Raw genomic sequence first — 13,067 nt, 5'->3', positions numbered from 1 at the left:
TTAACATCCTCTGTATATCCTTATCAAAAAATGGTTGATTTATGGTTAAACCATTATTTGCATTTGGGTTCCTAGTTAGCCTAAGCTTCTGAAAAGCAAACTATATATTTGCATCTTGTATTTTCAGTCAATACAAAGTCTGGTATAAAAGGCACTAAAAAATATGTCATGCTATTGGATAAATGTCCACATTTCCCAAGGTGAAGTGTTTGTGTCCTCCAAAGATGAGAAGATATAGAGATATAAAAATAAATAGATCAAAATTAATTATATTGCATTTTTAATAGGTCATACATATGCATTGATCTTAGTGCCAGCTTAAGAAATGAATATGTATACATAATAGAAACAAATATATATAGATACAGATATAATGCAAGTGATAATTTAAGAAAAACAAATACAAAAATGCTTAAATATATAGCTCTTTATAGTCATTTTATTGATTTATTCCAAAAATGTAGCTCACATAAATTTACTAGCTTGTAGGACTTATTATTTCAATAATGCAATAATCTGAGGAAAATGATTGGTAAAATATACAAAAGTTTTTACTAAAATATTAATTAACTTTGTTCTTTCTGAAAGTAAGAGAGTTGAAAAAGTAGAAGCATACAGTTCTAAGAAAAATTTAAAAATATAACAAAATATCACCTAAATACATTTTTCATTTTAGTACTACTCTAGATTACAGATTTAAGGGGGTAAAAATAGGGTTAACTACTGCCTCTGAAGCGTATTTGCAACAAATCATTCCTTTTTGCATGAATAGATTGTAATTAGTTGTGACCCATGTCAACAACACCAATACTCTTAATAATGTTTCTTCTATAAGTGTAGTCTTTTTAGTCTTATCTTAGTGTGAAGGTATTAGCTATATAATATACTTTAAAATTTGATCCATATTTATCGGAAGCAACATATCATTCTCAGGCACATCCAGGTTTGTTGTATTATCAGTTGTCACATTATATACAGGTACTTCTAATGTTGAAGTCTTCTTTTATGATAGGACAATTGCAGTGCATTAAATCTGATGTACATGTTGATAAAATAAAGAACCGAGTGCATTAAATAATTTATGGAACTAGCCAGGTTATACATAAATAAAATACATAAAGATATTGCATTTCAGGCACTTACTACAAATTGATACTATGTTCTGACAAACATGGCATTCACAAAGATAAGTCACATCATCACACAGTCAACTAAATAACATATTCCTATTAAATTTGAGACAAAACCTTCAAAATGCATGACTTAAAATTACAAACCCTTAAAATTCTAGTATTATGTATATTCCCTGTAGAATGTAAAACATTTCTTAGGAAGATTTTATTTTTAAAAATAGTGTGTTCTTATTAAATCGGCATTGCTATAGCTTAAAATTATTACTTATTACCTTATGAAATAGTTGTTGAACCACTACTATATGGAATGTACTGTCCTAGATTTTGTAGATATTTTGCCATAGTCCCTTTGTTTTCATGTTAGTAGACAGCCTATTAATATTTGTTTTTCAGCATGTGCAAATAAGAATGTTTTTGGCATGAATATTCATAAACAATGTTTAATGAGGATATTTAAATACACATTAGTCACAGTGAATCATTTACATGTAAAGCTAATGCCATTCAGTGCACTGGCTCATTTTAAAAATATGTTGTAGCTTTCTCAAATTGATTTATATATTGTATTTTTTTAAATGTGAAAGTCCAGCTGATATCATTAACTCATATATAGTACTGTAGAAACATGGATGTAACTAAGTAGTTGATGATTTAATTTATTACATCCACTTATATAATAGCAAAACAGCAAATGTACTTTAAAAAAAAATTGTACAGTATTTCTTTGTCTTTTATTAAACAATAAAACATTCTAAAAATAAATTGTATTACTATATTTATTCCTATATTGAATCACTCAGTGTTTAATGACCTTCAAAAGCTAATGTGACCTGAATTACTCTACTGCATTTATGTATTTAGAGTACAACTAAGTCATTAAAAACTAGTTTCTTCATGTTATTTGCAATGTACTTAATTCCTTTAGGTGTTATTTGCTTGATATTGATGTTAACAGAAGCCACCATGGAGAAAACATTGTAAAGATAATAGTAATAATGACAATCCCTTGGACAAACATCAATTCATATTTAGATATTAACTTATGTGTAGAAATATAATATTACAGGCTTAAAATATGATGTCAAATTTGCTAGTCAGAATAAGGATGAAATATTTCTTGATTCATTATTTGATAATAAATAAATAATTTCCTTTCTGGTGCACCATAAATAGTTTTAAAATAATCACATTTTTTATGAAGTTTAGCAACAAACACAATGTAATTAAAATAACAGATGAGCACTAAAAAGGTAATAGCATGAGAACTTTTTCAGTCTCTAAACATTGCTTTTCTCTCTTTTAAACTGGAGTGTTTAAAGAATTTTCAGCTGCATATAATGATTGTAAGGGAATGATCTTTCTATAATGTAGCACCTGAACAATATATGAAATTAATTAGGCATAATTAAAATCATGTATTTTCATTATATGTCTTTTCTATATGTAGAATTTTTATTGTAAAATAATGTTAAACATTACTGGAATTTGAATTTCATTCTTGATTTCCCTTGTAATCAAAATTCTAATGGGAACCATTTTTTTAGTAGCAGTTAGAAAAAAGTCCCAAGGGCCTGTTTTACTAAATACTTATTCATAGTCATGAATAATTGAAAATGCTCACTTTATTATGGTTTTATGGAGAACAAGGACATTAAATGACTGATTATTGAACTTAAAAGTCTCATTTGCTTTTGACAATACCAGAAATATTGCCTACAGGAAACCTATTTTAGATACTAGCAGACATATATATTCCCCAAATTTCAGAATTTTGCAAATAAATATAAAAATAGGGGGGATCTCAGACCAAATTAGTTGTCAGTTAAGGTATAGATAGGTATGTCTATCTAATCTGTGTGTGTTTGCATGTGTGTGTGTGAATGTGTGTGTGTGTATGTTCATCTTGGGCTTCCTTTATTAAACATATATGTTTTGGGGATTATTTTTAAAATCATAAAAAAAATTCTTAATAGGATTCTATAAATCATGAGCAGACCACTAATTTAGTCTCATTGATCTCTATATATATGTTTGCATCGTTGATGTTCTAAGTACTTTAAAACAATAATAATCCCTCTAGGGTATCACAAAATCTAAACATTATTTTTGTTTTAAATTTACTTATTTATTTTTGAGTAGTTACTTGCATATAAAACCAAATTTTAAACTTAAAATGTTATTTATTAATATTATTAATTTGTTGATATAAATATTCATATCGTTAATTTATTGGTATTGGTAACTTTTTAAAAATTAACTTTTTTGGAGTATAGTTGTTTTACAATGTTGTGTTAGTTTCTGCTGTATAGCAAAGTAAATCAGCTATATGTACACATATATCCCCGCTTTTTTGGATTTCCTTCCCATTTAGATCACAACAGAGCACTGAGTAGAGTTCCCTGTGCTATACAGTAGGTTCTCATTAGTTATATATTTTATACATAGCAGTATATATGTCAATCCCATTCTCCCAATTCATCCCACCCCCTCTTCTCTCCACCAGTATCCATATGTCCATTTTCTACATCTGTGTCTCTATTTCTGCTTTGCAGATATGTTCATCTGTATCATTTTCCTAGATTCCACATATAAGTGATATTATACAATATATGTTTTTCTCTTTCTGACATACTTCACTCTGTATGGAAGTCTCTAAGTCTCTAGGTCTATCCATGTCTCAGCAAATTGCACAATTTCATTCTTTTCTGGCTGAGTAATATTCCATTTTATATATGTACCACATCTTCCTTATCCATTCTGCCATAGATGGACATTCAGGTTGCTTCCAAGTCCTGGCTATTGTAAATAGTGTGGCAATGACTATTGGGGTGCATTACCTTTTTGAATTATGATTCTTTCCAGGAATATGCCCTGGAGTGGGATTGCTGGGTCATATGGTAGTTCCTGTTCTCCATAGTGGCAGTATCAATTTACATTCCCACCAACAGTGTAAGAGGGTTCCCCTTTCTCCACACCCTCTCCAGCATTTATTGTTTGTGGACTTTTTGATGATGGCCATTCTGACTGATGTGAGGTGATGCCACATTGTAGTTTTGATTTGCATTTCTCTAATAATTAGTGATGTTGAGCATCTTTTCAACTGTTTGTTGGTCATATGTATGTCTTCTTGGAGAACTGTCTATTTAGGTCTTCTGCCCATTTTTGATTGGATTGCTTGTTTTTTGATATTGAACTGCATGAGCTGCTTTTTATTCTGGAGATTAATCTTTGTCTGTTGATACATTTGCAAATATTTTCTCCCATTCAAGGGTTGTGTTTTGTCTTATTTATAGCTTCCTTTGTTGTGCAAAAGCTTTTAAGTTTCATTAGGTCTCATTCATTTATTTTTGTTTTTATTTTCATTATTCTACGAGGTGGGTCAAAAATGTTCTTGCTGTGATTTATGTGAAAGAGTGTTTTTCCTATGCTTTCCTGTAAGAGTTTAATAGTGTCCAGTCTTACATTTAGGTCTTTAATCAATTTTGAGTTTATTTTTGTGTATGGTGTTAGGTAGTGCTCTAATTTCATTGTTTTACATATAGCTGTCCAGTTTTCCCAGCACCATTTATTGAAGAAGCTGTCTTTTCTCCATTGTATATTTTTGCCTCCTTTATCATAGATTAGGTGATGATAGGTGCATGGGTTTATCTCTGGGCTTTCTATCCTGTTCCACTGATGTATACTTCTATTTTTGTGCCAGTACCATAATGTCTTGATCACTGTAGCTTTGTAGTATAGTATGAAGTCAGGGAGTCTGATTCCTCCAGCTCCATTTTTCTTTCTCAAGATTGTTTTGGCTATTCGGGTTATCTTGTGTTTCCATAAGAATTGTCAAATTTTCCATTCTAATTCTTTGAAAAATGCCATTGGTAAAATGATAGGGATTGCATTGAATCTGTAGATTGCTTTGGGTAGTATAGACATTTTCACAATATTGATTCTTCCAATCCAAGAACATGGTATATCTCTCCGTCTGTTTGTGTTGTCTTTGATTTCTTTCATCAGTATGTGATAGTTTTCTTAGTATAGGTCTTTTGCCTCCTTAGGTAGGTTTATTCCTGTGTATTTTATTATTTTCTTTGCTATGGTAAATGGGATTGTTTCCTTAATTTCTCTTTCTGATATTTTGTTGTTAGTGTACCAGAATGCAAGAGCTTTCTGTGCATTGATTTTGTATCCTGCAACTTTACCAAATTCATTAGTTAGTTCTACTAGTTTTCTGGTGGCATCTTTAGGATTTTCTATGTATAGTATAATGTTATCTGCAAACAGTGACAGTTAAGCTTCTTCCTTTCCGATTTGTATTTCTTTTATTTATTTTTCTTCTCTGACTGCCATGACTAGGACTTCCAAAGCTATGTTTAATGATAGTGGTGAGAGTGGACATCCTTCTGTTTTTCCTGACCTTAGAGAAAATGCCTTCAGTTTTTCACCATTGCAAATGATGTTTGCTGTGGGCTTTGTCATATATGGCCTTTATTACATTGAGGTAGCTTCCCTCTATGCCCACTTTCTGGAGAGTTTTTATTATAAATGAGTGTTGAGTTTTGTCAAAAGCTTTTTCTGCATCTATTGAGATTTTCATATGGTTTTTATTCTTCAATTTATTAATATGGTGTATCACATTGATTGGTTTGCATATATTAAATAATCCTTCATCCCTGGGATAAATTCCCTTTGAGCATGGTGTATCATAATTTAATGTGTTTTTGGATTCTGTTTGTTAGTGTTTCATTGAGGATTTTTGCATCTATGTTCAACAGTGATATTGGTCTGTAATTGTCTTTTTTGTGATATTTTTGTCTGGTTTTGGTATCAAGGTGATAGTGACCTTGTAGAATGAGGTAGTGAGTGTTCCTCTCTCTGCAATTTTTTGGAAGCGTTTGAGAAGGATAGATGTTAGCTATTCTCCAGTTGTTTGATGGAATTCACCTGTGAAGCTATCTGGTCCTGGACATTTTTTGCTGGAAGATTTTTTTTTTTTTTTTTTTTTTTTTTTTGTGGTACGCAGGCCTCTCACTGTTGTGGCCTCTCCCATTGCAGAGCACAGGCTCCGGACACGCAGGCTCAGCGGCCGTGGCTCACAGGCCCAGCCGCTCCGCGGCATGTGGGATCTTCCCAGACCCAGGCATGAACCCATGTCCCCTGCATCGGCAGGCGGACTCTCAACCACTGCGCCACCAGGGAGGCCCCTTGCTGGAAGATTTTTAATCACAGTTTCAATTTCATTATTTGTGATTGTTCTTTTCATATTTTTATTTCTTCCTTGTTCAGTCTTGGAAGGTTGCACTTTTCTAAGAATTTGTCCATTTCTTCCAGGTTGTCCATTTTTTGGCATATAGTTTCTTGTAGTAGTTTCTTATGGTCATTTGTGTTTTTGCAGTGTCAGTTGTAACTTCTTTGTCATTTCTAATTTTATTTATTTGAGTCTTCTCCTTTTTTTCTTTTTATATCTTGATGAGTCTGGTTAAAGTTTTATCAGGTTTGTTTATCTTCTCTCAAATAACCAGCTTCTAGTTTCATTGGCCTTTGCCATTGTTTTCTTCTTTTTTATGTCATTTATTTCTTCTCTGATCTTATGTTTTCTTTTCTTCTACCAACTTTGGGTTTTGTTTGTTCTTCTTTCTCTAGTTACTTTAGGTGTACAGTTAGGTTGTTTATTTGAAATTTTTCATTTTTTTTGAGGTAGGATTGTATTGCTATAGATTTCCCTCTTAGAAGTGTTTTTGCTGCATCCCATACATTTTGGGTCATCGTGCATTTGTTGTCATTTGTTTCTAGGTATTTTTTGATTTCTTCAGTGAGCTCTTTGTTATTTAGTAGCATATTGTTTAGCCTCCATGAATTTGTGTTTTTTAGTTTTTATTTTCTGCAATTGATTTCTAATTTCATAGCCTTGTGGTTAGAAATGATGCTTGATATGATTTTAATTTTCTTAAATTTGCCAAGGCTTGATTTGTGACCCAAGATGTGATCTCTCCTGGAGAATGTTCCGTATTCACTGGAGAAGAAATTGTGTTCTGCTGATTTCAGATGGAATGTCCTATAAATATCAATTAAATCTATCTGGGCTAATGTGTCATTTAAGGCTTGCGTTTCTTTACTAATTTTCTCTTTGAATTATCTGCGCATTGGTGTGAATGGAGTGTTAAGTTCCCCACTTATAATGTTAGTATCGATTTCCCTTTTTATGGCTGTTAGCATTTGCCTTATGTATTGAGGTGCTCCTATGTTGGGTGCACTGATATTTACAATTGTTGCATCTTCCTCTTGGATTGATCCTTGATCATCGTGTAGTGTCCTTCCTTGTCTCTTGTAATAGTCTTTATTTTAAAGACTATTTTGTCTGATATGAGTATTGCTACTTCAGTTTTCTTTTGATTTTCATTTGTATGGAATATCTTTTTCCATCCCTTCACTTTCAGTCTGTATGTGTTCCTAGGTCTGATGTGGGTCTATTGTAGACAGCATATGTACGGGTATTATTTTTTTATCTATTTATCTGGCCTGTATCTTTTGGTTGGATCATTTAATCCATTCATATTTAAGGTAATTATTGATATGTATATTCCTATTACCATTTTCTTAATTGTTTTGGGTTTGTTTTTGCAGGTCATTTTCTGGTCTTGTATTTCTCACTTTGAGAAGTTTCTTTAGCCTTTGTTGTAGAGCTGGTGTGGTGGTGCTGAATTCTCCAGTAGCCTTGGTTGTAAGTTTTTCCCTTTCATCACTTTAAATATATTATGCCACTCCCTTCTGGACTGCAGAGTTTCTGCTGAAAAATCAGCTGAAAACCTTATGCGAATTCCCTTGTATATTATTTGTTTCTTTTCCCTTGCTTGTTTTAATATTTTTTCTTTGTATTTAATTTTTGTTAGTTTGAATAATATGTGTTTTGGCGTTTCTCCTTGGGTTTATCCTGTATACGACTCTCTGTCCTTCCTAGAATTGGGTGACAATTCCCTTTCCTATGTTAGGGAAGTTTTTGACTATAATCTCTTCAAATGTTCTCTCAGACCCTTACTCTTTTTCTTCTTTTTTGACTCCTATCGAATGTTGGTGCTTTTAATGTTGTCCCAGAGGTCTTTGAGGGTGTCCTCATTTCTTTGCATCCTTTTTTTTTTTTTTTTAATTCTGCTCTGTGGCAGTTATTTCCACCATTCTATCTTCCAGTTCACTTATCTGTTCTTCTGCTTTAGTTATTCTGCTATTGATTCCTTCTAGTGTATTTTTCACTTCAGTTATTGTGTTGTTCATCACTGCTTTTTGTTATTTAGTTCTTCTAGGTCCTTGTCAAATATTTCTTCTCTCTCCATTCAATTTCTGTACCTCCATTCTATTTTCAAGATTTTGGATCATCTTAAGGATCATTACTCTCAATTCTTTTTCAGCTATATTGCCTATTTTCTCTTCATTTATTTGGCCTTATGGATTTTTACCTTGCTCCTTCATCTGTAGCATATATTTCTGTCATCTCATTTTGTCTGACTTACTGTGTTTGTGGTCTCCTTTCTGCATACTGCAGAGTCGTAGTTTCTCTTGCTTCTGGTGTATTTTCCCCCTCATTGATGAGGCTGTTACAGGGACTTGTGTAGGCTTCTTTGTGGGAAGTGATGGTGTCTGTGCTCTGGTGGGTGGAGCTGAGTCTTGTGCCCCTTATGGGCTGGACAGTGTCAGGTGGTGTTTTGGGGGGTATCTGTGAGCATAGTATGACTTTAGGTAGCCTGTCTGCTGATGGGTGAGGCTGTGTTCCTGTCCTCTTGCTAGTTTGGTGTGGGTCATCGAGCAGTGGATCCTGTAGGCAGTTGGGTGGAGCTAGGCCTTCATGTTGAGATGGAGACCTCTGGGAGAGCTCACGCTGGTTAATATTCCCTAGGGCCAGAAATTCTCTGGCATTCCAGCGTCTTGGACTCAGCACTCCTACCCTAGAGGCTCAGGCATGACCCTTGGCCAGGGAACAAAGACCATGTCAGCTGCATTGTGGAGTCAGAAAAAGGAAAGAATAAAATACAACAAAGAAAACAAACAAACAAAATCCAACACAAATGATAAAAGCAAGACCAAACAAAAAACGAAAATAAGAAGAAAAAGAAAACTAACAATAAAAACAGAAATAACAAAAATTAAAAAAAGAACATGAAAAAGAGAAAGCAAACTAAAAAAAAAGAAAATATTAAACAAATATCAAAATAACAAAAAGATCAAGACTAAAACAATAACACAAACAAAAAAAAGACAAAATCAAAAACAAGAAAAAAACACAAAACAGGAAAAAATTGAAAAATAAAAAAATATTAAAAAATTAGAAAACAAAACAGAAAAAATAATTAAAAAGAAAAAAATAATAAAACAACAGAACAAAATGAAACAGAAAATGAAAAGAAAAAAGAAAAAAATAGTAATAATATTTTCCTGATGCCTCCACTCTCAGTGTCCTTGTTCCTCCAGTGAGCCACAGCCAACACTTGCCTCTCCAGGAAGCCTTCCACTAACACTAGGTAGTTCTCTGGACTTTCTCTGGTCACTGTTCGGCCAGCTCAGATCCTGACCTGACCCAACTTCCACATGTACTTGCCCCCAAAGTCTACAACTGCCAAATTTAGACTGGTCTCAGTTGTTGATAGTACTTATTGTCCGTTCAGATATTCCACAAATGCAGAATTTACCAAGCAGATCATGTGAATTTAACCTGTGGCTTGTTCAGTTGCACAGAGAGATTTCTGTTCCTCTTTCTTATATCACACAGTCACTGAGCTCAGATTTGGTTTTGGTCCCACCTCTATGTATGGGCCACACTCAGGTGTCTGTTCCCCGACCAGGCAAGAAAGGCAGAAGCAGTGGCTGATTGAGGCTCTCAGGCTGTTTGGAGCAATTATTCACTCAGGCTGAGGATGGATAAGGTGGACACAGCTTTGGTGTGTGCGAAGTGCCTGCAGCAACAGAGACCAGCAGGAAGATGCAACAGACTGGGACACACTCACTCTGGTGTGAGTCCCTCCAAGTGACCACAGAAGCAGGAGCCGTTGGGTGGGGAAGGGGATTGCAATGGCAGCCCTGCCCCTTGCACACAACTCAAGAATGGTGTCTCCTTTCCAAGGCAGACCACACTTCCTCTAGGAGCATTCCTGTTCATGGAGCCCCTCACTCCCATTCCCTCAGTTTTTTTCTGTGCAGTCAACACTGGTCCTCTCCCCAGATACACTCTCCTGACCACAAGCTTTAGCACTCAGTCCCCTTCAGCACCGGCGGCTTCCTGTCTCAGGCTGGGGTGCCCAGGACTGATTCCAGAGGAGGCTTTGGCAGTGGCAGTGCTCAGGACTCTGGAGACTGTGCAGGTGGAGAAGGCTTTGGCTTCAGGGGGTGGGCCTTTATTAGTAACTTTTTAAATTTAAGAGTCTCCTTCCATATCTGTCCTCCATATACCTACTGATCTTTCCAAGAAGCAATCAATATAATTAGAAATGAATACCAGATCTTGAATCAGATGAACTCATAATATATGGAATGGGATAGAAATCACCATATTATGTCCAAACTTAAAATAATAACTAACTTTTGCTGTTTTGTTCTGTGGACCAATCATTGTATGAAGTACATTAATAAGTCATTTCTTACTCATTTCTCAAACACAATTCTATGTGGTAAATATTTTCTTTAATTTCAGCCCACAGCTGAGGACACTAAGGCCAGAAGAGTGTCTAATTGATTTTCTGATTACACGGGCTATGTGGTCAAAAAGTGACAAGTTAGTGTGTTCATCTACTCAGCACCACTCCAGAGACCATGTTCTTAAACCACTGTGATCTACTCCCTCCCTTAGGGTATAATGGTTAAAAGCAAGACCTTCAAATGTAATAAGCATTAAAGTTGTACTCTTTGTAAACAATTTATGAATTGTGCGTGCATTTGGATGTGCTGAAGAAAATAATTCAGAAAAGAAATTAGACTTAGAAAGGTAACCAAAATATAACAGGAAGTTAGAAAATAGTGTCAAGATCTAAATAACAGGCTGGGATTTGGAATATATAACTCTTAGAATTCTACCTCTCAGTGATCTACTCACATGAATAAACATTGTACACATACGTTTTTAAAAGATACTAATACAGGAATGCCTTGGTTTATTGTGCTTCACTTTATTGCAGGTATTGAGTTTTTGACAACTTGAAGGTGAGTGGCAAACTGGCATCAAGCAAGTCTATTGGTGCCATTTTTCTAACAGCATTTGTTCACTTTGTTCCTGTACATTACATTTTTGATAATTCTCACAATATTTCAAAATTTTCATTATTGTTATGTTATGGTGATCTGAGATCAGTGATCTTTGATGTCACTATTGTAATTATTTTGGGGTGACAAGAACCACATCCATATAAAGTGATGAGCTTAGTAGATAGATGTCGTGTGATTTGACTGCTCCAACAATTGAGCATCCCCCCACCTCTTCCCTTCTCCAGAGGTCTCCCTGGTCCCTGAGACACAACACTATTGAAATTAGGCCAATTAATAACCCTACAAAGGCCTCTAAGTGTTTAAGTAAAAGAAAGAGTCATATGTCTTTCACTTTAAATCCAATGCTGGAAAAGATCAAGCTTAGCGAGAAAAGCATGTCTAAAACTGAGATGTGTTGAAAGCTGGGCCACTTGTGCCAAACACCCAAGTTGTGAATGTTAAGAAAGGTTCTTGAAGGAAATTTAAAGTTCTACTCCAGTGAACACACTAATGATGAGAAAACAAAAGAGCCTTATTGCTGGTATGGAGAAAGTTTTAGTGGTCTGGATAGAAGACGAAATCAGCCACAACATTCCCTTAAGCCAAAGCCTAATCTAAAGCAAGACCCTAACTCTCTTCAATTATGTGAAGGCTGATGGAGGTGAGGTAGGTGCAGAAGGAAAGTTTGAAGCTAGCAGAGGTTGGGTCATGAGGTTGAAGGAAAGAAGTCCTCTTCATAACATAAATGTGCAAGAGGAAGCAGAAAATGCTGATGTAGAAGTTGCAGCAAATTATCCAGAAGATTTAGCTAAGATGATTAATGAAGGTGGCTGCACTGAACAACAGATTTTCAATGTAGATAAAGTAGTCTTATATCGGAAGAAGATAGCATTCAGAACTTTCAGAGCTGGAGAAGAGAAGTCAATGCCTGGCTTTAAAGTTTCAAAGGACAAGCTGACAATCTTGTTGGGGGTCAATGTGGCTGGGGAAATAAAGGTGAAGTCATTTACCATTCTGAAAATCCTAGGGCCCTTTAGAATTTTGCTATTTCTACTCTGTCTGTGCTCTATAAATGGAACAACAAAGCCTGGATGAAAACACATCAGTTAACAGCATATCTTACTGACTATTTGAAGCCCACTGTTGAGATCTATTGCTCAGAAAAAAGATTCCTTTCATAATATTTCTGCTCTCTGACAATACACGTGGTCACCCAAGAGCTCTGAAGGGGACAAACAATGAGATTCATGTTATTTTTATGCCTGCTAACACAACATCCATTTTGCAACCTATGGATCAAGGAATAATTTCTACTTTCAAGTCTTATTTAAGAAATATATTTTGTAAGGTTATAGCTGTCCTGGATGGTGAGTCATCTGATGGATCTGGGCAAAGTAAATTGAAAACCTCTAAAAAGGATTCACCTTTCTAGATGCATGAAGACCATTCATAATTCATCAGCAGAAGTCAAAATATCAATATTAACAGGTGTTCAGAAGAAGTTGACTCCAACACTCATGGATGACTTTGATGGGTTTAAGACTTCTGTGAAGGAAGTAACTACAGATGTTGTGGAAATAGCAAGAGAACTAGAATTAAAAGTGGAGACCAAAGATGTGACTGAATTGTTGCAATGTCATGATAAAACTTTCATGGATGAGGAACTGCTTTTTATGGATGATAAAAAGTGGTTTCTTGAGATGGAATATACCCCTGCTGAAA

The sequence above is a fragment of the Hyperoodon ampullatus genome (assembly GCF_949752795.1).
Source record: "Hyperoodon ampullatus genome assembly, chromosome: 16".
In the NCBI taxonomy this organism is placed as follows: domain Eukaryota; kingdom Metazoa; phylum Chordata; class Mammalia; order Artiodactyla; family Ziphiidae; genus Hyperoodon; species Hyperoodon ampullatus.
This window is presented reverse-complemented; position numbering follows the sequence as displayed.